This window comes from Pleurodeles waltl, chromosome 6 (assembly GCF_031143425.1).
Source record: "Pleurodeles waltl isolate 20211129_DDA chromosome 6, aPleWal1.hap1.20221129, whole genome shotgun sequence".
Classification (NCBI taxonomy): Eukaryota; Metazoa; Chordata; class Amphibia; order Caudata; family Salamandridae; genus Pleurodeles; species Pleurodeles waltl.
Window position 1 is genome coordinate 243,306,533 of NC_090445.1, and position 26,339 is coordinate 243,332,871.

The window sequence follows — 26,339 nt, forward strand, 5'->3', positions numbered from 1 at the left end:
TTTATACTCAGTTCTTCTTTTGAGCTTTCATCAGAGACCGACTGTATGTTCATACTCTTACACATTATGACTGACTATTTTGATTGGCATGATTCTCAATTAACTAATTACTTTTTGCTTTCAGTAATGAACATATATTTGAATAAACCAATGAAGTTTTAACCTGGAATTCTATCTTGCACAAGTTTGCAAGAGTTTCAGCAGTGATCTCAGCAGTCCATCATGCACAGTTGTAGGCAGTAATGCATAACTCCTTTGTCAATGTAGAAAGCCTCTTCGTGGGTAATTCATAACAGCCATGGCTGCAATGCCCCTAGTACCTAATATTAACAATAAAACACCTCATGATTTATCACTCAAATATCAGCTTTATATTTTGCAAATTGAACCATTTTCCCCAGCTTATGAGTTCGGATTACATCTACATTTTTGACTTGAATACATGCTTTTAAATTTTGGTATTCATATTATTTCAACCAGGATAACACTTATTTATTGGGCTGCTCTGCACACAGGAGAACTACTTACAGGCAGCTGGGGAGCTGCAGTAGCTCATGAGCTACTCATTGGAGAAGCCTCGTAGTCTTAGTTACGCTTCTTCGGCCACTCCCCTTTCAGAGACTACCCACCTTTTTCATTTCAGCTAAATCACTGACTATTACCAAACTGACTATTTTGTGCTGGGATTTCCCTGCAGTGAAGAAAGCAACAAAGGTGTCTTAGAAAGTCTTGGAGCCCAGTGCACTGGTGAATTTGAGCCACAGCATGCCCTTAAGTTACCACTAATGACTATACTAGCCAAATATGAGGTAAACCCAGACCCTCAAAGCAAAAACTGCTTGGCCTTGTGAATTTCATGTAAATTTGTCAAGAGATTTCAATTGAGACAAATGTTGGCATGGGACATCACATTCATCAAAAGGCCATGTCTGTCATCATGAGGCCCAAGTCTCTTGAAGGTGTATGATAACTACACCCTTTATTGCGATTCAACATATCAGTATGCTGTTTTGCAGAGGCCACATGCCAGAACCAGGAGGCTGCCAGTCAAAAACAGGACCACGAGCCAAGACCACGGTAGCTAAGGTATGAGTGACCACTTCCGTTCTTGTACTGTATCATTTTAAATCACCTTAAATAACTAGGCATCCAGTATCACATCGTCCTTTGTCTAATCTTGAACGAGAAATCACCACTTGTTCTGATCTAGTAGAGTGCATTGTCATTTATAATTTGCTGTTGGCTATTTTTCATAACTTCACATGGTATTTGCCTTTTGCTTTCTTACAATTTAACTGGAATATTTTTCTCTTGTTTATTTGTGGCCATAATACTTGTGTTTTACTTCTAAAGAGGGATGCATTATTGTTCTCGACCTATTTTTGTCAAGGACTTTGATTTTCTGCCTGAGGGGATTTTCTTTCCCCACAGGCGCCAAGAACGTGTTTATTTCTTTTCCTCCTCCAAGCTTGTGACCATGCTAAGTTTTCCTGTCAAGAGCGTTGAAAGGGTAGTGCACGCGCCCTCTGATATCAGTGGTACATGGCTGCCGCACATTCACAATCTGCTGGGTTTTTTCTACTCTTACAGCTATCCTCTCACTGAGAACCCTTTCTCTTTGTCAGGCACCTGTTTTTTCTGGCGACGCATTGGTGATTCTTATTTAGCTTAGCTTGGGGCTTCTTTTTTTAATGTACTTATTTATTTTCCTATGATGAAGTTCTCTTTGGTTTTGGACAGGGCTTTATATGTATTCATTTGATGGATTTTCTATTAATTATTGGTTAGCAGTATTGAAAAAGGAAGAGAAATTATATATATAAAGTTATTGATTTAGGGTGGCTGTATTTTTTGAGAATTTGTTTGTCTGGTTCCTCCTCGGATGAGGAAGGTTTCTTTCAGGCCAGCATGCAGAAGTCTAAAAAAAAAAAAGAGACCCAAAGACACCTGTCAGCAGTGAGTGCCACAATGAAGTCAATGCACAATGTGCTCTGAGTAGTTCAATTTTCACCGCTTTTGACCGTCTCATCTCCCATCTGCCCCATCACCTAGAGACGGTCAGAACAGACCACATGATGATGGAGTCTTGCGTTAGTGGGGAGGGAAGAAAATTCTTCATTAAGAACAAATACCATTTCTGATGCGTCTCAGATGGATGATGACTCGGTGGCCTTTGGTGTCAGCGTCTGGGTCCTTTCAGGTGGAGATTCCAAGAAAGAAGGTAAGAGTTGTAAGTTTCCTGGGTGATCATTTTTTATGGAGACAGGATCCTGTTGCTGCTTTCGTGGAATCTCATGCGGATCCCTTCATGACAGATTCTCTAAGTCAACCTTACTTCAATCCTAGTATAATTAGCCATCCAAGGTCAGGTTAATGTGTCCCCTCTGCCAGTATTTCAGATTTTATAGCCAAACATGAACAAGCTTGGATCAGAGTGACCTAGACCCACCCTACCTAATAGGCTGTTTTCAACTCCTGATGCTCGCACAACACTGGTGGCTTTATTATCTAAGAAAGCAAAGGTTCTGAAGAAAGGGACTGACAAGGCTTTGAGGATCTGCCAAGATAAGCTTCTAGATTAACTAGAGGCTGGATTCCATGGTTGATTTGCATCGATTTGCATCCTGGGACATTACTCATGCATATTTATCCCAAGTTAGGAGAGATCACAGCCAAGGAATTGGGAGCCGCTGTAGATGGACATCTTTCCAATGAAAATCACACTTTAGCTGCAGACTTTCACATCATTGGAGAAGGCCGGCAGAATTTAAGAAACTTTTTTTCACCCAGTTTTAGCCAGAGCCAGCAGAGGTACAGCTTGCTCTATCTGTTTTCAATACCAGCATGAAAAAAAACTTCTAGCTGACATTTTAAACTCCCAGAGCATGCTATGGATCCTCTGTTGGTGACAGATGGGGGTTTACCCCTTTTGACCCCTTGGGTAGAGGAGAGGGGAGTCAATGCTGCGGATGAGGTAAACGAGCCAGAGAATGTTCCCACCAGAGCACTGGTAACTCAGAAAATGTTAAATACGTTTTTGCTAAGAAAGTTGGCTGACAGACTTGCCCTATTTGATTTTCAATGGCAGCAAACTAGGTCAGACCCCTGGATATTACCGACAATACCGGGTTGCAAGATAGAATTATGATCCCAACTGGTTCAATTGGCTCCACCTCGCCCAAAGTTGTTTTTCAAAACAGAGAGGGCTCTAGTTTCAGAAAAATTTTACTTAGGAAGGGACCAATATAAAGGGTCCAGAATTCAGCATGTGTGTTTCTAAGCCAACTCTAGTAAGGGAGAACAAGGTTTCAGTCCGGCAGTAAAAGTGAGATTGTTAAACAGTTTTGTTATCTACAAACACTTCAAGATAGAAGGGGTTCATTCCCTAAGAGATCCTAGTTTGCTGGTAGACTGGATGGTAAAGATAGATTTGAAACATACACACCTGTCTGTTCCACTCCATCACCATTACAGATGTTTTCTACAGTTCTGATGGAATCTGAAAAGATTCCAGTTCACATCTCTCCCCTTTGGGTTCCGGTCTGCCCCTTTGTGCTTTACAAAGCTTCTTAAGTCAGCGATAGCTTTGCTCACATTTTGGGAGATTCAAGCGACAGTGTATCTGAATGACATGTTGATTATGTTTCAGAGCGGCGGTTGCATGTTCAGATTGTTTGGATGGTCTCACTATTGCAGAATTTGGGGTTTATGATAAGTAAGAAGTTGTTGTTGGTTCCAGCTCAGGTAAATCAATTTCTGGGTTTGTAATACATTCAGTGAAGGTGTCCTTTTCTCTCTCCAGACACAAGGTCAAGATTATGAGGAAGTTCACCAACCAGTTTTGAGGAAAAACAGGTTTCTTTCCCCTGATGTTAGCCAGGATTAAGGGTTTGTTATTGGTGTCCATTCAAGCTATTTTTCATGCCTCACTTCATAATAGGGCTCCTACATATCTCAAGACACTATGGTGGTTCTTATGACCCTGGCGGTCCCCTGACTGCCAGGTCAAAGGCGGCGGTTTCACCGTCAACAGGCTGGCAGTGAAGACTGCCACATTAGGAGTGTGGCAGGTTGGCCTCTGCCAACCCGCCACATGTCCACTCATACCGCCAGGGCAGTCGGAGCCGCTGGGATGGAGATGTGCATCTCCGACCCGGCAGTCCACAGAAGCCCACCAATGGTATTAGGAGCTGCCCTTCCACCAGGGTTTCCGTGGTGGTAGCACCGCCACGAAAACCCTGGCGGAAAGGCTTCCGGTGACAGGGAATTTCTTTCCTGTCACTGTAGACACCTGCCCGCCCCCCCAGCAAGCACTAAACCCCCCTCCAGACACAGCGCCCCCACCCCCTCTCCATGACACAGCACCCCCAATCCTCTACAGACACAGCACCCCTTCCAGCATACATGCACACAGACACCCACAAGCACCACACATACATTCATTCACCTACACTTATATACACCTATTCACTCACATGCATCCATACTCGCATTCACCTCAGCACTTATCCACCCATTCAACCAGGCATACTCACACCCATCAAAACACGGATACTGACAAGCAGACAAACATGCATACTCACACCCATCCAAACAGGCATACTGACACGCAGACAAACATGCATACTCACATTCATCCCAACAACCATACTCACACAGACAAACATGCATTCACCACAACACGCATCCATTCTCGCATACACACAAGCATACATACATTCATGCACACACGCAGACAACACACACAACACCCCCCACCCTCCTTCCCTGTTGGACGATCAACTTACAAGGTCTGGGGAGGTGGTCATCTGGCAGGGAATGGGAAGGGGTGCTTCCACCTCTGGCAGCGCCATGCCAGCAGGACACCGCCAGGCCGTATTATTGCTCATAATACGGCGGGCGGTGTCCTTCTGGCGGGGCTGGGACAGCTCAGCTACTGCTGGATTACCACCCAAAGTGTGGCAGAAACCCAGCAGTACCCGTAATATGGAGGTCTTCTGGTGCCCGCGGTTTTGGCGGTCTTCAGGGAAGACCGCCAAAGTCATAATGATCACCTATATCTAAGAGAGAGACTTCCATACTCAGCTTTAATTTCACTATTGGAAAACACAAAGGAGGTGTTGCGCTGCTGGCTCTGCCAAATGGAGGCTTGAAATTAAATATATATTCTTGACCCTGGGTATATGTATATGTAATGGGCATGTTACTTTATGCTGTTATGCTTTAACTGTGTTATGTTGTTATGCTGTAACTGTGTGATTCATTCCACGTTCTGGAATTGAATGGGAGTGTTGGACGTTTTACAGCGACGTTAGTCGGTTACTGTTGGCTTCTTGATTCTGCCAGATCTTTCAGTTGTGGATGCATTTTTGACATTAAACTACAATCTGATTTTCGTTTTCTGCCTCTTTGTGAACTTACTACATCCGGGTCAGATGCAAGCAAGTTAAGCTGAGGGGTTGTTTGTGAAGGTAGGAACATGTTCTTGAGAAGAGACTTGGCAGCATATAGACTACTTAGAGCTTGCTGCAGCTACCTTTGCTGTAAAAAGTTTAGTTCTAGGCAGGGCAGATTTTTGTGTGCATTTATGAAAGGACAACTACTGGTGGTACATTTGATGAACACACTAAAGGAGCTCCTTTCAAACAGGCTGGTGGATCTGGCCAGAGATATTTGGCGTTTTATCTAGACAGGAACATAATGGTTTGTGCTGAGTATTGTTTGGGTCTGGCGAACTCAGAAGTAGATTAGGGGCTTCGATATCTGCAGGACAGGAGCAATTGGTTGCTCCACAGATAAGTATTTTTATGTCTCAATTGTTCCTAGGTCCCTACAGATGGATCTGTTAGCTTCTTGTCTGAACTCCAAACTTCCTTAGTTTTTCAACTGGAGATGGGATGCAGAAGCAGTTGATCCTTTCATTCCATCCTTGTCACTTCTAACAGGTTATGAGTTTCCATCTTTGCAGTGTTCCTCAGAACGTTACTTCAGGTCAGTAAGGACAAGGCTACCTTGGTCCTAGTCATGCTGTTCTGTATAGCGCAGGTTTAGTATCCTCAACCTTTTGTGCACTCTGTAGACTTTCCCAAGCTTCTTCCAGTATTCTCACATTCTATTTGATCCTTGGAAAACACACACAAGCTGGTTTTACAGAGTAATCTTCATCTAATGGCATAGTGGGGTTCTTCAAGGGATCTTGGAATATTTCCTGCCTTTTGCAAGTAACATTGTTTATGAACAATGATTTCTGGCCTTCAGTCTCTAGAGAAAGGTATGAATATGCATGGTCAGTCTGGGCTAGCTGGTGTCTAGAAAAGATAATTGGCCCCATCTCAGCACCTCCAATTCAGGTAGGTACTTTTTTAGTAGCATACAGAATGATTAACACATATCAAGCAGATATCTTGGCAGGTAATGATTTACTGCGAAGAGAGCTGGCTGATAAATACTTTGTGTTGTATAAGGCGTTGCAATCAATTCATTTAATGGTATCTCCTAAACCTAGGTGTTCTTTTATAGGTGATGTTAAATTTGTTTTTGTTTTTTTCTTGCAGTGGCCAGGTAACATTGATACGCCTCGAAGGCAACTTCAGAGAAGCTTACAATGCTCTTATGTCTAATTTCTTTGAGAGGAATATCAATTGATAAAGTCTTGGATGTGTCTAACAAATCTTTTTTCCTGCTGGGTGTAACCATTTATATCACAACAAGAAGTAAAACTTTGTTAACTTCTGTATTTATCCTTCCTTTCCAGACTCAAAAATGCGGAGTGTAAATATCTATGAAAAACCCTTTCCTCCGAGTCATTTCCTCTACCTTGGTCAGATGGTTCAATCAATCATAGGGGAAGATAGGATAGATACCTCTATCTTTGGAGCCTACTCCTGTAGAGAGGGTATAGCATCTAAGGCTGATGTCTTCTTTGGACGCCTGCAAGACATCTTAGAAGTGTCAGATTAGGAGTCAACTTTTGAAACTTATTTTTTTAATCTGATTGCCCAGGTCCCATGCTGCATTTTGTATGGACTTTATATAGGTCATAATTGACCCTCCAGTCTTGTAACGGAATATGAAGTCTCCACCACTATAGTGACAGGAGATTTAGGTTAAAAAAAAGACATGAGTGCAAATATTAATCCATCCTACATTTCCCTTAATTCACTTTAGTTATGTTTTTTCTTGCCATCAGTGCCATAAAGACAGCTGAATGCATATAGAGACAATATGGGAGTGGCTATTTTTTCAGGATTCAGGTGAACGTAACCCTTTGCGTGCATCGGATGGCCGAGAGCCGTCTGATGCTGCAGTGCTCATGTGAGTTGCACGGCTCTCGCCGTCCACGCACTTGACACCTGAAATCATTTCTTTTGAATATTTTTAGCATTGGTTGCTGGGTAAGGCAACCAAGGCTAAAAATATCCCGACCCTGTAATCACGATCAGCACGCCATGTGCTCTGACATCATTACAGGCAGTGGCGGCCTGTCCTTTAGGGCGGAGGGGCCACGCCCCCCCACCCCATGAAGAGTGTCTGTCAGGCTGAACAAAGGTCAGCCTGACAGACATTCTTCATGCTCAGGTCAGGCAGCCAGGAGCAGACATGCGCGATTTGCGCAGACTCCTGGCTGCCTGAGCTGAACTTTGCTGGGCTGAGGAGATCACAGCTCCTATGGGCATGACCTCCTCGGCCCAGCAGAGGTGCCGCGAGGCCCTCCCCTGGGTGACGAGGAAAGCGTCACCAATTGACACTCTCCCTGGGCGCTTCAGTTTAAGCCCTGAAGCGCCCAGGGCGAGTGTCAATCAGTGACACTTTGTCACAGAGTGGGGTGGGGTCAGCAGTCTCACTGACCCCATCCCACTCTGTGACGAGGCTGGGACTGCTGCCTTCCCTCATTGGCTGACCTCAGGTCAGCCAATGAGGGAAGACAGCAGTCCCAACCCTCCTGGGACCTGGAGGCTAAAGGTAAGTGTGTGTGTGTGTGTGTGTGTATGTATGTGTGTTATGTTTTACATTGAATGTTTGGTGCGCGCGTGCATGTTTGAGTGTTATGAGTGTTGTTAATGGATGTGCGTGTGTGTGTGAAAGAATGAATGTGTGTGATCTTGTAAAATGAATGTTTGGTGCGTGCGTGCATGTTTGAATGGAATGAGTGTTGTTAATGGATGTGCGTGCGTGCGTGCGTGTGTGTGTGTGTGAAAGAATGAATGTGTGTGATCTTGTAAAATGAATGTTTGGTGCGTGCGTGCAAGTTTGAATGGAATGAGTGTTGTTAATGGATGTGCGTGCATGCATGTGTGAAAGAATGAATGTGTGTGATCTTGTAAAATGAATGTTTGGTGCATGCGTGCATGTTTGAATGGAATGAGTGTTGTTAATGGATGAGCGTGCGTGTCTGTGTGTGAAAGAATGAGTCTGTGTGTGTGTGTGTGTGTGTGTGTGTGTGTGTGTTTGTGTGTGTGTGCCCTGCCCACCCCCCTCCCAAAGCTGCCGGCCGCCACTGATTACAGGGGAAAATGAAAGTAAAATGAGCGGATCTGCTTGTTTGCTTTCATTTTCTTCAGTGATCTGGGGCATATCTCAGCCCCCTGAGCACCGATTTCAACAGGAGAGGTACTATTGGAAAGGGAATAATCTCCCCTTTCCAAAGGTACCTTTCTGAAGTGGATCTCTGCTTAGGGATCGCCTCAGAAGGATGACCCCAAAGCACGGATCCACTCCACTAGGCCACTAGGGAGGCAGGAGTGGCCCCTTGGGCAAGGGCTTGTGGTCCCCCTTAATTTTTTTATATCATTCACTCTTTCTGCCCCCCTCCCCCCCAGGTGTCAGGTGGGGGCAATAGCCCCTAATCTGTCCCCCTCACAGGGGAGGGCAGAAAGCCCATTAGCCAGAGACTTTTATTTGGTAAAGGGTGGGAGCTGCCCAGAAAGGCAAGGAAATGCCCCCATCCACCCCCAAAAATATAAACAGTCTTTCTGCCCGGGTTATTACTCCCAATCTGCCCCTAGGGGGAAGGTAGAAAGCCCAATAGAAGCCAGGATTTGTTTTATTTATTTTTTAAAGAGGGGTGGGGGCTGCCCAGAATTGCCAAGGCAATGCCCTCATCCCCAAAAGTAGGCACAGTGCTTCTACTCCTTGCCCACAGGGGACAGATGCGGCCCATTACTCCCAATCTGCCACCTTGGGGGGGGGTGGGGCATAAAGTTCACTAGGCACCAGGAATTATTTTAAAGAAAGGTCTAGGGATGGGGGCTGCCTAGAACGGGCACAGAAATGCCCCCAGACCCCCTAAAAATAGGCACATACTTTCTTCCCGACCAGGGACATAAAGCCCGGTAGATGACAGGGAATAAAAAAAAATTTAAAAAAAGGGTGGAAGCTGCCCACTATGGGCATGGCCATTTCCCCACCCAAATAAATGGGGACACAGTCTTCCCCCCCTCCTGGGGGGCAGATGGATGTAATTACTCCCGATCGCCTCCCCCCACCCCCAGGGGCAGACATCCCACTGGAAGCAAAGGAGTAAAAAAAAAAAAAAAAAAAAAAATAGAGGTGTGGCCATGGTTATGCCCCCACCCTAACTGAAGGAGGCAACAGTCTTTCTACCCTCCCCCTGCAGACTAAAGCATCTGCTCCCAATGGCAAGCAGGAGGATATTTGACTCTTATGAGTGTTGATTTTACATATGGTCCAGGAGAGCTTAGCTAACTCCCACTATCGTCCCACATGCAGTGGTGAGCTGCTGCACTTTTTGGACTTGGGTAGGCTGCCACCTGGAAAGACCTACCAGACTCAAACCCTTCTGAAAACTAAAGAGTTGGGAGAATGCAGGGTGGTGCGCTTCACATGCAACCACACCATTTTCTTACCCACAGTGCCCTGCAAAGCTCCAACTTTGCCAAAATCTCACATTTTTCCTTCATTTCTTTGATGGAAACTTCCGGAATCAGCAGGAATCCACAAAATTCCTACCACTCAGCATTGCCCCATCTGTACTGATAAAAACTCTCCCCCACTAGTGTGGATGCCCAAAACAAAGTCAGCTTAAAATTGCATGAAAAAATGGCCTTTTGGACTCTCTTTGATTCCCCCTCAATTTCTACATGTTTTTTGCCCTTCTCTGTAACTGGCACTTGGCCCACCTACACAAGTAAGGTACCATTTTTATCGGGAAACTTGGGGGAATGCTGGGTGGAAGGACGTTTGTGGCTCCCCTCAGATTCCAGAACTTTCCATCACAGAAATGTGAGGTAAATGTGTTTTTAGACAAATATTTAGGTTTGAAAGGGATTATGGGTAATAGAACCTGGTGAGAGCCACACAAGCTACTCCATTCTTGATTCCCCTGGGTGTCTAGTTTTAAAAATGTTTACAGTTTTGTTAGATTTCCCTAAGTGCCGGCTTAGCTAGGGCCCAAAATACACAGTGAGGTACACTGCAAAAAGAGGGTCTGTTTTCAATGGAAAAATGTGATGTATCAAAGTTGCATTTTGGGCTATTTCCGGTCGCAGCAATTAGGCCTACCCACACAAGTGAGGTACCATTTTTATTGGGAGGCTTGGGGGAATGCTGGGTGGAAGGAAGTTAGTGGCTCCTCTCTGATTCCGGAACTTTCCATCAAAGAATTGTGAAGTAAATGTATTTTGGGACACATTTAGGGTTTGCAAGGGATTCTGGGTAATAGAACCTGCTGAGAGCCACACCATTCCCCTCATCCTGGATTTCCCTGGGTGTCTAGTTTTGAAAAAGGTACAGGTTTGCTAGCTTTCCTTAGGTGCTGGCTGAACTAGAGCCCATATTCCACAGCCGGGCACATTGGGAAAAAAGGGTCAGTTTTCAGTGGGAAAATGTGCTGTGTCCAGGTTGTGTTTTGCGGCGTTTACCGTCGCGGGCACTAGGCCTACCCACACAAGTGGGATATAATTTTTATTGGGGGCTTAGGGGGACACAGAATAGTACAAGAAGTGTTATTACCAATTGTCTTTTTCTGCATTTGTGCCTTTCAAATGTAAGACAGTGTGTAAGAAATAAGTCATTTTTAGAAATGTCCTCTAATTCACGTTAGTATGGGTATTCCCAAATTCAGAAATGTGCAAATAACCACTGCTTCTAAACTCCAAATCTTTTGCCCATTTCGAAAAATATTTATGTTTTCTTGATACCTGTTTTTTCACTCTTTATATTTTACCAAATTCATTACTGTATACCAAGTACACAATGAAAAACCTTTGCAAGGTGACACTCAGTTATTGGTTCTGGGAACACAGGGTTCTTGGTGAACCTACAAGCCCTATATATCTGCAAAACCAGAAGGGTCCAGTGGACGCAAGTGTATATTGCTTTCGAAAATCTGCCATAGTTAGAAGAAGTTACAGATGAAAACACAGATACAGATAGCTGTTTTTTTATTTAACTCAATTTCAATACTTTTTATTTCTACTGTTACTTTCTATAGGAAATCCTTGAGGGATGTACATAAATGACCCCTTGCTGAATTAAGAATTTTGACTACTTTTCAGAAATGTATAGCTTTCTGGAATCCACTACTGGTTTCACACCCTTTTGTAGAATTAACTAGAAAGAGGTTGAAAGCACAAGAAAATAGGGAAAATGGGCAATGTCCCAGTAAAATGTCATAACTGTTGAAAAATGTGGCTTTCTGATTCGAGTCTGCCTGTTCCCGAAAGCTGGGAAGATGGCGATTGTAGCACCGCACACCCTTTGTTGATGCCATTTGCAGAAAAAAAAACAGATGCTTTCTTCTGCAGCACTTTTCCCCCACTTTTCCCAACAAAAAACAATTTGATGTATTTAGGCTAATTTCCCCTCGAGGGGAATCTACAAACCCTGCGTACCTTTAGAATCACCAGGATGTTGATCACCAGGATGTTGGAAAAGAAGGACACAAATTTGGATTGGATACCTTATGCAGACAAAACATTATGATGGCCTAAGTGCGAACTACCCCAAATAACCAAAAAAAGACTTAGCACTGGGAGGAGGAGGTTAGAAGCAAAAGGGTTAATCTACAGTTGCTGTGTGTTTTCGCTCCTTTTTAGGGTCGAGTCTGCGTTGCGTGCGCTCGCGCATGCGTATCGCAGCGAGACTCTTTTGTATTTAGAAAAGGGCTCGGAGCCCTGTCAACTTCATGCCAGTGTCTTTTATTGGTTCGTGGGCTTCCCTAATAAAATCTGCTTGCTTTCATTAGTGGAAGGCACGCATATGGCATGCCTTTTCCGGTGGCTAGCCCTCCTCGAGCGCAGCGACTAAGTACAGAAAACTTGCGAGGCTCGCTGTTTTCCATCGGGCTTGTGGACTTTTTTTTCTCTAATTTACGAGCGCGATCTCTCTTGGCAGAAGTCGAGCGCCTTACATACTTGATTTCACTTTTTCGGGTTATGTACATAAATGCACTTTTGCCTGATAGGTGAAAAGTCGGGTTAAGAGTTTACAACGCGATCAGCTCTAACATGAGCAAACGCGAGACCCGTTGCATTGTGAATGCTTGTTTTGTTTGTTGTTATCTGGGACTTAGCTACATTCCATTGTCAAGACATAGAAGAGGAAGCACTCGGTCAGGAATATTTATACAAGAGACGGTGACGTCACTCACACTCTATGATGTAATGTGATACTGAACGCCTAGTATGTTAACCTGTTTAACTATATGGATATAAAAACTTCCATGTTTTATTCATGATACAATTTTCATATTGCTAGAGTTCACAGTGAAGAAAGTTCATTATATTCTTCGACTCTGTGACGTTAATAATTGAATAGTCTTTTCGCGATAGCGGGGGAGATTTCACATTGGAATGCATTTTCAGTTTTGTGATCACTTTGTTGCTAATATCCAAGTGAAGAATAATGCAGTCAGTTTCAAGCTAAAGTGACAAAGTGCAAATAATCGAAGAACTGGATAGTATGGATTCTTAAAATGTAGAGGGCGAATTGTGGAGCTGGTAAGTAGCACACATAAAGTGACTGAAATTGAACATGATAAGTAGGTACAGGAGACAATTGTGGTTTGAAAATAAGATGGGTACAACTGACCAGCGTCCACAACAGACACAATCTGTTCAGATCAAAACACCTGTAGTAAGAGCTCTCGCCCGCAGACTGCGCACAAAGCGGAGCAGGGCATTCGTTTCACGAAGGAGGGATGGGAACGGTTGCACGGAACTTTCTGGTGCATGACAACAATCATCTCTCACCTGCATTACAACAGCAGCAAGGAGGGTGAGAGATGGGCAACCTGTTTCAGCGGAGAGCGATTGGGGACGACAGGACTTCCTCACACAGCTTTAACAAAGCAAGTGTAAAGCCAAACACTGAGGGTGAGAGTTTACTGGCTGGGCTGGCAGGAAAACAAGGCTTCCTCATCACATGTGTGTAGACTGCAGAAAATCTGAAATTAATATAAAGGAATCTTGAAGGGTAAAAGTAGCACCTCTGCTGTTGGAACAGGAGTCAGTATAGAATTCCCCTGGCCCAAAGCTGGGGCGGACAGCCATGTGGAAGCGGACTTTCCTCCAGTGCTTGAATTACCTTCCTTAACCACAGGCTACAGATAACAGCTGCAGCCACTGTGCCTAAATGGTCAGTAATGACTTTGGCAAAGGGTCCATTAAGGAAGTAGGCATTGGTGGAGATTTTAGGTATAGTTACACTGTAGCAGCTTTTATTTGCTATTTTGATTATTTCTTGCTGTGGCTAATGATTCTACATTTCTACCTCTAAAGATGTGGTCCAAAACATTAAACTGCTATTGGGAAGGAAAAGTCCCTTACAAGGTGACAAACATACACCAGATCCCCGAGTGCCTCAGCTGCAATGAAATCTGAATCCCTGGTGCTGATTTTTGGTCACGGGCATACACAGATCATGCATATGCACTATGACCTTTGCCTGTTTCACGGATCACGGTCTTGTTGGGCTTGGAGAGGTGCCTAAAGCTCTACCCTTGCAGTGGTTAAGGGCTTCTGCCCTTACCAGACGTTTAGTAGCACAAGTCTGGTGGTGGCAGCATACTGTGTTTTAGTAATGATGAGAAGTAGTGTGAACAGGCCTTTTACCTGTGTCACTGGGGTGAGGCTTACTGGCTCACTCATGTAAAGTTCAGCTGTTGTGTGCTTAACTCACCCTTGGTCTAATCCCGGTTAGTACGTAACACTGTGCAGCACACTTGTGTTGGCCTGTTTGTGTACCTGTGAGTGGTACAATACATGAAGGCCTGTGGGTTCTATACAGGAAAATCAGGGCCTTGGAAAGATATGTGGAGATGGAGGACCCTTCCCAGAGAGAGTTGTGGATTGCTATAGTCCTGAGAGCTGGTTGGGACACACACTGGAAGAAGGGAGAGCCAGAGTCTCCTGTGCACTTCAGAAGGGCTCTTCGACTCTGGAAAGGTCATTGGTCAGTGGGGTCTGGGCAAATCTCAGGAAAGAGATGAGACTGATAAAGTTATTGTAAAGAGTAGGGCTGCGGCCCTTTGTAACCTTTTGTTAGGGCTATATCAGTGAGGCTGAACTTCAGGTGTATCACAACAGTGGAAGTGGGTAAGACTGATTGGTCAGGTCTGAGAGCCCAGGGGGAACTTGATCTGCCTCACAGCGCTACAGTGCTGGAACAATATGACTTCTGAAAAGCCAGTGTGGAACTTTTAAGACTCAGACTCTTTAGCAGGACCTACCTCCTGAGCCCCCTGTCCACCCTCCATCCTATCCCCGAGAAGCCTGGGACTGCTCGACCTACGATATCACTAAGAGTCAAATGCTGAAGGGGTAGTATTTGGGGCAATTATTCAGCACTCATAGTAAGTAGGGCCACGGAATTTCTGGAGTAAAAGGCCTCCGCCCCCACAGTTGGGCATGGTAGCTACTGCATGCCCTGTGGCTCTCTGAACAGGGTCTGACAACTGCCATTCTGCCTTACACCTGTGTGCTGTGCCATAACTCAGGGAGTGCGCTACCACTGTGCTCCTAGATTATGTGCACTGCCTATATAGGGATATTACTTTACTTTAGGGCCTGAATATTACTTTTGCATCGGCATGTAGTGCTACAAAGAAAAGGAATTATATTGGCAATAAGTGTAGCCATATATAAGGTTCACATTACATGCTTTAGAGGTATCATCACAATTTATGCAGTGTGCTGAAGACTCGTACGTGGACCCACTACAATTGTGCGGCAATTAAGAACCAACTAATTTAACATGCTTAACTAAATTATGCAGCAAACTAAAGTCAACCTACGAAGCAAGCAATGAAATATATGAGTTATATAACGCAATTAAAGAAAAATTATGTGGCAGTTCCTTGAAGCTGCTAGGTACAAATTTTGACCTTTTAACATGCATTGATAAACAAGGGACCACAAAGCGAAAAATGCACGTTTAGTTACAAAGAAAACTGCACCGTTGATGTATTTGTTTTATGTGGGAGCGTTTTATTAATACTGTTTTCTCGCCCTCCTAGAGTAAAATACTTTGAATTAAACGTGCACAGTTTTACACTCAGCAGAAAATTATCCTACAAGTAAAAAACGTTTTTTAACAACTTTATTTAAAGTGTTCTTAGGTCACAAAGGACCATCAATATAAGTTGTAAGCCATGAATACAAGTAAAACAGAGGAGGTCAAAACATGACGTTATATACTATCAACATACGTTCACAATACATAAGAACTGCATTTGATCATTGGCGAACGACCGCCGGGCTCCCTCCACGTGCCATAGGTACGTTCTTTGCACTCACCAAGTCTCGAAGTGTTTGCCTGGTCGTGCAACCATGCCTCAATTAGTCTGCGCATCTGGATTGGTTCTAAAACTTTTTTATCTTTTCGGGTTTGCTTTGTGTGCACATTATGACCCTCTGGGAGCACCTTTTTTCGTTACTTAGCAGACATTAAGTATATTATGTTTATGTATCTCGCTAAGTGAAAATTTAACCTTAGATAAGTCTGGCCTGCAAAAGAGATAACACTTCTAAGAAATACTGAAATCTGAACGTAAAAAGTTGCTTAGAGAACAGTATCTGGGATGTAAATATTAATTTGCATGCGTAGTGAAACATTTTCTTCAGGAAGCATAATTTTCTTTAGGTGGGATGATTAGTGTCCTCTCCCCCAAGCACTTAAAATGCGATGTTATCAACTGAGTAAAACGGCCACCTCTTTAAATGCCTGAATGTAGCAACTCTTTGGTAAGGCAAACCCGTGTGTGGGCCCTCGGGCCATTGATATAGCCTGACGACGGGCATTCAGGTCACCCTACCCAGACCTGTGCACTTTTCTGCCCACCCTTCCTACTGGTCCCATCCGCACATTGTAAGCAGTATATCATCCTGGTTAAAACAGAAACAGCTGTACAGCATGCACGAAATTAATGATTTCTCACGCATAAACACATTCCCTGCAATCCTCAGCAAGCAGTAGAGCAACATGAGTACAATAACAACAGCCTTAGAGAATACAGGTACTCGGGTATAAAATGCATCCAGGATGTCAAGTATTGGAGTTTAAGTATTACTGCCCGCACTCTGTAATCCTTTTGTAGTCCTTGCCCGAGGGTTAAATCCTTCTCAGTTTTCATAGAGTCCACGCTCAATCCCCACTGGGTCTTCTAGGTTCTTTATGTGCAGTTTCTGCGGTTTTAGTGTTATATTTAAGTGACTTGCCATCTTTTGTAGAGAAGTTTAGTAGCAGTGTTGCCTCATTCTTGATGTGCAGACTGCGGACTTTTATTCTGTTTTCGAAGGCAATACCAAAGATCTCATCTCAATTTAATTTTTTTTTTTCCCTAGAGCAAGTTGCGTCTCAAGAGTTGACTGTGAAGGTGTCTTAGAATAAGGCATGGAAAGCCACTTCTTTTATTTGCCTACCTCAATCAACAATAGGTAATTGGTTGGCCTTGGTACTATTTATGGACTCTTTGGGATGATCATCACCCAGGATGCAAGGAGAGAGGACTAAGTTGATCAAAGCTCTAAAAGTCTTCTCCTTCAGCTCCCTCCTCCAGGACCTATATCCAAATATCTTTACTGCTGAAGCAGCTTTAAAGTTCCTCACATCCAACAAATGCATGGAGAGTACGAGCTTCCAGTGTCTTCAGTGTTTTATGCGTTTTCCACTTTATACATTCAGCCCCTCATTAATGATAGGACGGAAAAACACTGTGTCGTTACCACAAGTGGAAAATAACATTATACTAGGCTGAGGTATTTACCATGCCTCAGCATAAAAATGTGAAAACGATGTATAATCTGTTTTTAACACACCACGTTCTGTATGTTTTGCCTTTTTGCCCAGCCTTTCCTGTAGATACATTTTGGCCATTTTAACCAGCCGGAATTTATCAGGAAAAACAAGGAGGGTGTAACAATTGTCCTTGTGAAAACTCTTGTTTGCACCAGAAATCAGGATTTAGCCCTTAATTTGTATTAAGGACCTCAGACTTCTTACTGTGTAACTCTTGCACTCAAAGTGTCCCTATCCTTTCAGAGGCCATCGGTGCAGGAGGTCAAAACCTGGCACAGCCAGCGTAAGAAGACCATGTGTTAGGCCTTCCCTGATCTCCACTCCAAGCTCTGGTTTCATCACCTTTAAGCACTTCAGCCGGTCCTTCCTAATAAGGGCTATAGTGGCCTCTACTAATGGTGTTCACTTGCGGTCAAGATTTTTTTGCTGTAGAAAAGCTGAGATGTTCCTCCGTGTCTGTTCTTTTGGCAGAATAGATCAGATGCTATTTCTCTGACCTCCAATGGACTCCCTGCCTCTGGGTGTCCTTCCCATTCCATGTAGCTCCTGAAGCTGTACAGTAACACTACCACCGTGACAATTCCATGGGTTGGCCACTTGTTTTTCACATGCATGCAGAGTTAGTCTCCCTGTTCACCAACTGTCATCTAGTATTTGTGTCTGTGCATATGCCTACTTCACAGGATAATAACACTCCAGTGTCCAGGGAAAGATCACAGCTTAGAGCTCAGGTTGTTGTTCAGAGGAATGTGAAAGACAGAATGGTGGAGGTGTGGCGGGGACAGGTTATCACTCAGTGGACGGCCCCTAAAGGATCAGTGGAATAGCACCAAGTCTTGCAACAGCTCATTTCAATCTTATTGTTAGTAAGTCCCAACTATTAATGCTTAAAAATAAGATAAGGCCATTCTTACTGAGACAACATCTGTTACAGAATGTTGAGAACACACCTAAGCCAGTCACATTCCCACTGCATGCTGCCAAGCAATAGCTAGCAGCCTCAGCTAGCTCAAACCATGAGATGGCCATCCATGCAGCTGACTGAGTAACTCACCTATGTGTACTCATGCAACCGAACAGCAGAACTTTCCAACTAGCGCAGACAGACCAGACACTACACCTAGACCACTTGCTGTAGGCCATGTAAACTGTTTCTTACATCTCTCCAAGTAAGAACTGTAATTCTACAACCACTGAGGAGTCACAGTTTCAAGATTATTATGGTAGCTAGAAAAGTACCACTCAGGAAGGGAAGATAAATTTCACTCTATTGGATCTGAAAAGGAATAAAAGTCGAAGACATTTCAAATGTCATAACACTGCCTCCATATTCAAATGTTTGCATAACATTCATGTGCTATTGGTATCTTAGTATCTGAACCTACATTACCATTCAGGGGTGTATCCTAACTGATCATTCTTGCTACACCGTCAGAGTTGAAGCCTAAAAGGGAGATTCTTGGCATTTCATTGAGCTTATAGTAGTGCCTGGTTCCTCAGATTCCAGGGATAAGTAGTTATGCTTATTAGAAGGATTTCTTAGTTACCTATGACTTTCCATGTCCTCGGATTACTGGAAACAACTACTTAACCAGTACTCACTTCACTTTCATATGTTACTTCACACTTTAGATAAGGGACTTCATTTTACTGGTTAGCTGCATGAATTGGAGGAGAAGTTCCCATTTGGAACTACTCTTCAAGAGACCCCAGGTCATAAGGTTAATTTTCAGTGGGTCTTGGCTTTTCAACCAATGGCATTAAGCATCAGAGGACTTGTGGGACCCTATCTATAATGAGGAATTTAAACTTTCATTCCCATTATGCACAGCACTGTTGGCTTAAAAACCAGGACTGACTGATGGTCACTTTTATGACATGAGACAAGACGCCCTCTGTGCGAAAAAAACACTCACATGCCTGGTGTCAAACGAAACAATCAGGAGCCAGGCCAAACACTTATGGAATAGACTGTGATCCAAGAAGTGCTTACAGACCTGCAAAATGATGCCTCATACGATTTGCACTGGTATAGGAGATGACTGCAGACCATGAAGGAGGTCTGCCATGTTTCCAGCCCTGTCATTTAACAATACAGAGCATTATGAGAACTGTGTGTTTCAATTGCACTAATATACCTCTCACAAGACCCGCTAAGTGCAAAATGTAACCATGCATTCATGTTTTGTCCAGATAAGGCAATTTTAGCTTTATTTCACATGAATACATTCCTTGCGTAGCCCACATTGGAAACTGAGGTGGTTAAAGGCATTGTTAGATCTTTGGTAGGTAAGAGAATGAGACACAGATGGAAAGGTATTTGCCCAATGTGACACAATTTCAGCAAATGAGTAAGCTGTGACTCTATTTCTCCTTGATTCTCTGTTTGCAACTCAGTGGGTAGGCGTTATATATCTGTAAATGATTCTCCCAAATAGTAAATGCCAACCCACAGTTTTCTAACCAGTTGCAAAAGTGTGAATAGTTCTGGAAATTCAGGGAATGGTGGCTGTACAGCTGCCAGGTGGACCCACGTCGCATGTGTCGCCATCAGCTAACTATGGCTTTGTAGCCAATGGTACTTTGCATTCTAGAGCTTGTAGTTTTCCATTTTAGTGTGGACTTAAACGTCCAAGAATGAACAGTGCTGTAGGCTGCAAAGAAAGGACTGGCTTAAAGTGTCACACGGCATGAGGCAAATAGGAAGGTATAAGATTATATATACACGGTTCAGCTGATTTGATGTTGAAATTCAACTTCCCTAAAAAAAAAGAAAAAAAGAAGATTGCCCAATGTCAAAATTTCACCAAAGAAATCTGCATATTTCAGCACAAAATACCACCGTAGTAGCTTACATATGTTTCCTCCATGTGCTCTTTCCATTTTGTAATTTGTTAATAAACGTGTCTTTGTTGTGTGCATATAACGTATTTTTAACAGAGATGTGAACGCAGGGGATATTTAAAATGTACTTCATGCTACTAAGCAAAGTATGACTTTTTGGTGCCCTGTTCTCCCTTTTATAATATATTTTAGGAGGTTTCTACAGCATATTCATTGAAACACAATTAATGTTAATTTCCATCAGACAAGTGAAAATGTGAAAAAAATGCAGAAGAACTCAACTAAAATGTAATTAGTTTCATCAAATCGTACGCTGCGTTTGCTTGTTTTTTTAAAAACTAAAAAAAGAACAGTATTTCCTTCCATTTATTTAATTTTACCCTCTCACCATCGCTGCAGTGGGTCAAAACGACCTGGTCACCCACAACATAACAACTAAAGTACCTGGACCTTCTGAGCGAGATGAGGTAAACAAAGCAGGCAGCAGAGACCTGGCCTGTGTTTTGTTTATTTAACTAAACGGTGAAAGAAAAACATGTAAAATATAACTTTGCTCCCTGGTTCCTAAGGCCCTATTGCGTTGTCAGGTGTAATCCTTTATTCTGCTCCTGGTTTTCACGTTCATTCAAGTTCCACATTAGCCACACAACAGGGGGCTGCTCAGGTTGGTGAAGCAGCAGTGTCGATGGGTGAAACAAGCTGCCAACTCTTTGTAACAGCATGCAACAGTGCTATTGTAATATAAAGCATATGCCACCGAGGATTTTAAATCTATTCACTTATCACTTGTGGAATAACCTTAGAGTGGACAGGTGTGGAGTGCATTGGCGTAGTGTTGCAGAGTGCAGTATTGTAGAATGCAGTGGCACTGAATTTAGCAGTGTACAATGCAGCATTGTAGAATGCAGTGGCGTTGATTACAGTGATACATAGTAGAGTGCAGCAGTGCAGAGTAGAGTGGAGTGGCGCAGAGTAGAGTGGAGCATAGTAGAGTCGCATGTCAGAGTGCAATAGTGTGAAGTGAAGCAGAGTGGCGTAGAGTACAGTGATGCAGAGTAGACTGCAGTTGTGTAGAGTGCAGTGGTAAACTGCAGTTGTGTAGAGTGTATTGGTATTGGCATATAGTGCAGTGGTTAAGAGTAGAGTGGTGTGGAATGCAATAGCACACAGTAGAGTGGCACAAAGTGGAATAGAGTGGCATAGTTTGCAATGGCATAGAGTAGATTGTTTCAGAGGAGAGTGAAGTAGTGTAGAGTGGAGTGGTGCAGGGTGGAGAGCAGTTGCGTAGAGTGACAGAGTGTAAAGGCATTCATTAAAGTGGTGTAGAGTACAGTGGCATAGAGTACAGTAGTGCAGAGTATATTAGAGTGGTGTACAGTAGAATGACGTAAAGTGCAGGGGCATAGAGTTGAGTGTTACAGAGTAAAGTGCCTTGGCGTAGAGTGTATTGGCATAGAGTGCAGTGCATAGACTGCAGTATTGCAGAGTGGCGTAAAGTACAGTAGCGAAGATTGGAGCTGTGCAGAGTAGACTTGTGTGACCTAGACTGGAGTGGTATAAAGTGCAGTGGCGATAATTGCAGTAGTGTAGATTACAGTGGTACAGGGTAGACTAGAGAGGCATAGCATGAAGTGGCATAGAGTGGATTGGTGCAGGGTTCAGTGGCGTGGAGTGGAGTGGTGTTGAGTGCAGTGGTGCAGAGTAGAGTGAAGTGGCACAGAGTATTCATGGTGTGGTAGCACACTGCCACTAGAGAACATACATTTTCAATTGCAATGACCATTATATTTGTACAGACCTACAGTTTTACTAAAACAACTATACAGTAAATGTGAAAATTGCATCACCTAGTTTAATGATTAGATTTGATTATATTGTTGTATTTGTTTTCAATACACTTCAGAAATAACAAAAATGTGCTTCATTTGTGCATTCATAATGCTGATATTTTCTGAAATATTTACACAGTTCATTTAAATGTTGTCATGTGCTAGAAAACAAACTCTTCCCATACATCCAGTATCCAGCAAAAATTTCACATTAATCCTTTCACTTTGAAGTCAGAGAAAGAAAAGTAATCAAGCGCACTAGAGACAGTGCCTGAGATTTGACCTCGAGCTTTGAATGCAGAGCAAATGTGACCAGAAAAGAGCAAGACTGAATGGCTGAATGAGTTACAAATCACAAAGCTAATGGCAATCAACAAGCGGAATGAATGCCTAGGTCGACTTTCTGAACGGTCCAAAGATGTCTTCAGCAAACGAGACAGCTGGGCTGTCTGGTAGGCTGTGACCTAAAAAGCATGGGGAGGTAAACTAAAACATGCCGGGGAATCTCTAAAAAGTAATTCTTTGGAGGAGATTAGGGCATTCAAAAAAACATGAAGCTTCTGTATTGCCCTAATCACTACTTTGTAGTAAATGTTTTTGGATACATTATTATGTGCGGTGTTTGTCTTTTTAGGGCTCACCTGCAGACAGCTTTTAGCTGCCTATTTGGGAAAGGCCTCTTGTGGACCAAATAAAAAATTTACAGTGGGCATAGAGCCTGTCCACTTTTCTAGAATTATGCAGCAGAGGAGGACCAAATTATGTGGCACGGTTGACTAAACGATGCAGCATAATGTGGCACATTTTGTGATAGTTTTACTTCATTATTTTACATTTTTACACCTGGTAAAAGTGCCTAAGAAAGGAGTTCACTTTAATTGGTACCAATTTAACATCCAAGTACAGCAATAAGCAACTGAAAACTGACTAGTCAATCTTTGTGAAAAATGTTCCAGTGTGCATGAACCCGAGTCGCCACATATTTTGTAACTTTTCATCCGTTTGAGCTAGAAACATTTTTTTTGAATCAGTGCAGTAATTCCATATGTTTGTGAAAATCACTGCAGCCACAAAATCACATAATTCCAGTTGCCCTACTCATTTGCTTTCTTTTTATCTGATGCTTGCCTAAAAGAAATGTAAATGTGCACAACTGGTTAATATACAAATATAAAGGGTCCTTGGAAGACGGTATTGGCTTTAATTGGTGGAATCACCTGAAGCTTTCTGATAACCTAGATTTATTCTTTTTTCAGTGGAACTGCAATGGGGTTACCAGTTAAGCTTTGAAGTGTGTGCTTATAAAGGACAGTTGTAAAAGAACTGCAATATGCACAGCCTGGGTATTATTACTTAAATCTATATTTGTAAGCACTTTTTTTAATCTTAAACCTTTTTGCACAGTTTTAGTGGCCTATCTTAATACTGTGTGTAATGCAAGTTTAAAATAATGACCTATATTTACAGTGCTTTCTGTCACAGACTGGGGCCTGGTAGCACTAAACATACACAAGTAATACTCTCCAGCGCACCAACCGGGATTCAATTCTGTGGCTCTCTGGTTACAGACACAGACCTCTGTGGCAAGCCAACAAATTGATAGGGAGAGTTGAGCCAGAGTGTCTAAATCACACAACAAACATTATGTAAAATATGATAAAGACCTTTCAAAATGTAAACATGTTTGTATGTCTTTATCATTTGATGCTTTGACATAAATATGTCACATTCTAGCACTCCAGTGAAAATTATGTATTAAAAGTAATGAAGAAAAAGGAGTTTTGCTGAAATCAATTTTTTTGTCTAAGCTCGCACAATTTAATCAATAGAGCCGCTATTTATCCAGGTTTCTAGTTTCACGTTGTTAAAATCAACTAGGAAATGGATATAAATTTCTCTTTCCTTAGGGTAAGGCTTTGTTTTGACCTGTTATCCTTTTTTCTGCAGTTTTTATACAGCGTGAACTCAACCCGAAGGCATTCAAGTGCTTTAAATGAGCACCAATTACATTGCACAAGTCACATTCATTTTTTATAGGCATAGGGAGATTAAGTGATTTGCCCAGAGTCGCAGGATGTTGAGCCAATGCCAAGACTGGAACCTAGTCCCCTGGCACCAAAGTTGACAGCTATGGCCATAACGCCACATCTTGGGTTGATGGAGAAAGGCAGGCAGAAGCCACATGAAAGCGCAGCTGGTTATGGGCTTGAGATGCTAATAGGGCGTTGAGGTGAACCAGAGCTAGGTTTCAGGTTATAGCCTTGTTTAAGTTTGCAGTGGCTCGCCCACCTCTATACTGAAGTGCATTAATAGAGGTTTCATTATGTGCATTTACCACTGATTAGGTTAACTTGCATTTATTTTTCAGTTAAACTGCACGTCATTTTAGATGTAGTTACCTGAAGGTGAAAGAGCAAAAAAAGTTATCAAATGTTTTTTTTTTTTTTTAGCCACGCCTTTGACCCTGCTCTTTCGCTCACTCACCAAACCCACTCTGCGTACTGCATCAATTCCCATACTTTTTTAACGCACTTCGACCACAGCATGTTCTCCATCTGCCCCGCCCTGACTCTGAGAGGCGCCAGTGGAAACACACGCCTGTGACACATTCAGCCAGGCCTGATGTTTTAGCAAATACTGCTTGAGGAACTTGTAGCTTTGCTTTTAATGTAGAATTATGGGACCCATAATCCTACTCCAGCTGGAGGGGGTCATATCTAACATGAGTCCCCTTGGCAGCTATGCTTTAAATCCAGTTTGGTCAGCCAAGGCAGTCTGAGGTCCAAGTCTCTGAAAGCATACCTCTTGTGGCTTTTATCACAATTATATTACGAAATAAGTATATCTCGTAATATAATTGCTATCTTAGATCGGATATATATATATATATATATAGCTTATTAATGTTGCCCCTTCCCAATAAAGAAGGCAGCGTATACTACAGCTGTTAATTTTTACGAGTCAAGCAACACCCTCCTACCTTATTAATCTTTTATTTTTAAACAGTTGCGTTCGGCGTTACTTTCACCCTAATCAGTGAAACTCTCTTTGTAACCAATCTGGCCATAATGCAAGACTGTGCTAACCGTAGGGATCGTAGCCTGGCAGCCCCAGGTAGCACAGATATTTCTGCAGCAGGATCATTAATCTAAGGAGCTATCCACTCCTGTAGGGACAACGGAGCACCTAGCTCAATTCAGGGGGGACTAGGTCTCTCTTTCCATTTGGAACCACCAACAAGGGCATTTTCGAGAAATGTTCTGCTTGCGTTTTCGTTAAAATCCCTTCTTTTCAATTAATTTTAACAAAGGATTCCACCCGTGCCCCTCTCCCACCCCAGGCATGCATGAACCATGCAAACTTTCTTTTGCAAAAAAAAAATCGCCAAATACTGAGCGCACCCATACCCAGTTAACACATGAGACACTGGGAAGAACACCCACCTGTGGAGAACTGAGTGGGGCGCCTTCCGCAGTCCTGTCCTATGTCGTCAGAGAAAACGTCTGCATTTTCTTTTGATGGAAAAACGTGAGCGCTGTACATAAAGGGAAGGAGGGGGTTACTGCCTGGAAAAATATCAGAAACCGGGAGGTCTGGAAGGCTGTCGGTCGGTGCGGCGCTCGCTCCCTTTTCCGGCGTCGGTCTTCCTCCCTGGTTGGGATTGTCACTCTTCTGGTTCGGCCAGGGGGTGGGCTCTGGGTGCCTGTGCCTTCGGCAGCCAATGGCTACACGGTGGGCCTGGCTCGCGGGCCGTACAGTTGCCACAGCGACGAGTTGCACCGGGAGTCTCTGGGCGCTGGTGCCTGACGTTACGTTTTCACGGAGCGATAGCGGCCGCTGCCCCGAACACCGAAGGGGCTGCGACGACGTTTATTTTTGCAGAAGCTGAAAAAAAATTCTCACTTTTTCGTCGTCAGATTTCGGTTTTCGGTTTCCTTCAGGGCCTGGTGACAGATCGTAGAAGACTAGTCCATTTGTGTTGACGTGTCACATCGGGCTGTGCCCTGGGTGCTGTGGCGTTATTACCCTTTAGCGTCGCAGAAACCACTTCTACCTGCCAAGAGTTGCGTTACAAATTGGGCGCATTGTCCCTGTTTACGCCGAGGCGCGCCTTCTTATGGGTGAGAAGGACGTAAACAAGAGCAGTGCGTCCTTTTGCGAGTTGTGACCGAGCGCAGCTAAATAAGACACGACGCACACAGTTGGATTGGGTAAGTAACTGGTAGAAGCTTCCAGTCGCCGCCTTTTTATTACCAGCATATGTCATCTCCTGGGACCATACCAAACCCCGACCCGAGAGGTGAAAGCGGTGGAGTACTCACAGATACATAAACGTTTCAAAACTAGCACAACTATTTGCTACCCTTCTCGTATCCCGCTCGTTTATAGTCGACCAGTGACAACATCTCA

At 43.4% G+C, this 26,339-nt stretch overlaps 1 protein-coding gene across 1 annotated transcript in view; it reads right to left on the reverse strand.

Annotated features, from left to right (window-relative positions):
• Positions 1-25,603, reverse strand: part of CYB561 (cytochrome b561) — a 251,254-nt gene extending 225,651 nt beyond the window's left edge. Inside the window, exon 1 of the mRNA XM_069238008.1 lies at positions 25,373-25,603. The gene's annotated coding sequence lies outside the window, so the exon portion shown is untranslated. The remainder of the gene's footprint in view (positions 1-25,372) is intronic.
• Between the last annotated feature and the right edge of the window lie 736 nt (positions 25,604-26,339).